Source organism: Abramis brama, assembly GCF_963993115.1.
Source record: "Abramis brama genome assembly, chromosome: 23".
Taxonomy (NCBI): domain Eukaryota; kingdom Metazoa; phylum Chordata; class Actinopteri; order Cypriniformes; family Leuciscidae; genus Abramis; species Abramis brama.
In genome coordinates, this window is record NC_139985.1 from 4398360 (window position 1) to 4400254 (window position 1895).

Here is a 1895-nt window from a genome sequence, read left to right on the forward strand (position 1 = left end):
GGGACTACGGATGGAAATTAGCATTGTGCTAAATCCGGCGTATTTCTATTGTACATTCATTAATATGCACTGTCCCGTCCAAATAAATAAAAAATGAATGAAGGTGAGTGGCTGGTGATATCCAATGAAATGGCATCGAGAGCAAGAAAAAATGTGGGATGGGACTTGATTTTGTCCATGGGGAATTGATTGGATGGTTGAATGGTTGTTGTTTGCTATTGCTCGATGCTTTATGTGGAAGTTCACATAACTTAATTTTTTCAATTACATTAAGTTTATTTACTTCATAATTTGAAGGCAACGGGTTTACTCACTTTTTTAAAGTAAAGTCCCCTGATCACTTTTTACAGTATAGAGAGACAGACAGACAGACAGACAGACAGACAGACAGACAGATAGATAGATAGATAGATAGATAGATAGATAGATAGATAGATAGATAGATAGATAGATAGATAGATAGATAGATAGATAGATAGATAGATGGATGCTGCTGTGATAGATAGAACACCTGTTGTGCTGTACTTAAGTGGATTTAATTCATGGCCTGCCAAAAATCCACCAAGAATGTGGAAGATCGAGTACAGCCTCTATGATGTGGCTTTCCAGACGTGTGTGTTCTCACAGCTCATCCCGCCCACTTCCTGCTGCGCCTGGAACTACTCCTCAAACTTCTACTGATGTCACTTCACGGTGTACACGTTCACATGAGAATCAATAAAGACACAAGAGACGACGACACTTGAATTTACCCTTTCAGATGGAGATCAAACGTACGTATTTCAACTGTTGTTTTCTGTCAGCATATATCTTCTGTCTTTATAATGGGTTATTTCATGATGTGTAGCTGATGATGCACCTGTGATTGTAAAACCATAAAATCTTAAAAAAGAATTTAATAATAACTGATTATTCAAATGTTGTGTATAAGTGTGTGAATGTTAGTGTTAGTGAATTATATTCCTTCACAGACCAGTACAAAATAATATTTGTAATACTTTACTATACAAAACTGTTCAGTTGGTAACACAAAATAATAATAATATTTAAGTGCTTGTTTTAAAAAATGCTTGTTAATTGTATCCTAAAACAGGTGAACTCATACATACACAATATCAATTTAAGAAACAAAAACCTGAAGGGACCTGAAGTTCCCTCTGAAAGGCAGTGTCAGGTAAGTGCTTTGTCCTGTCTAAAACTTTTCATGGCTCAGTTATGGTAAACTCAGTTTATATTTAAGACAGGGGTCCGGTCTATGTGGTTGACAGCTAAATAAAAGAGTGTCACTTCTAAGAGTTAAATTCAAATGATTTTGCGCATGTTGCACTTAAAGATGTGTCTTCTTCCTTCCCAACAAGCTCTCTACGAACTGTCAAAAGAGGAAGTTAGCCGTTACCATCATGTCAATGAGCAACTATATTCACAAGAAGAGGTTTTGAACTTAAGTGACCTCATAGTATTTATGTACACATATTTTAAGATTATGAATGTAGTAAGCTTTAAAATTTACATTTTAGCATTCAAAAGTTTGGGTAAGATTTTTATTAAACAATTGTGCTGCTTAAATTTTTTTATGGAAACCATGATACATTTTTTTCAGAATTCTTGATGAATAGAAAGTTCAAAAAAATAGCATTTATTAAAATAAATAAATAAATGAGTATTTTGTAACAATTGTGTATACAATCATGAAAAAATCTGTTATAGTAGGCTATACATTTTTTCCAACACAACTACATTATCACATAAAAAGCATGTCCAGGAAAACAATGAATTATATTTTGCATTAAAAAGGCTATATATATATATATAAACCACATAATAAATAAATAAATATAATCTAAAAAAAAAAAAAAATATATATATAAATATATATATATATATATATAAACATA

General features: G+C 32.2%; 1 protein-coding gene across 1 annotated transcript in view; it reads left to right on the top strand.

The window, feature by feature from the left end:
* The first annotated feature begins 690 nt into the window (after nucleotides 1-690).
* slc45a3 (solute carrier family 45 member 3) overlaps nucleotides 691-1895 on the top strand; it is a 6313-nt gene continuing 5108 nt past the window's right edge. Inside the window, exons 1-2 of the mRNA XM_084100628.1 lie at nucleotides 691-773; nucleotides 1094-1174. The gene's annotated coding sequence lies outside the window, so the exon portion shown is untranslated. The remainder of the gene's footprint in view (nucleotides 774-1093; nucleotides 1175-1895) is intronic.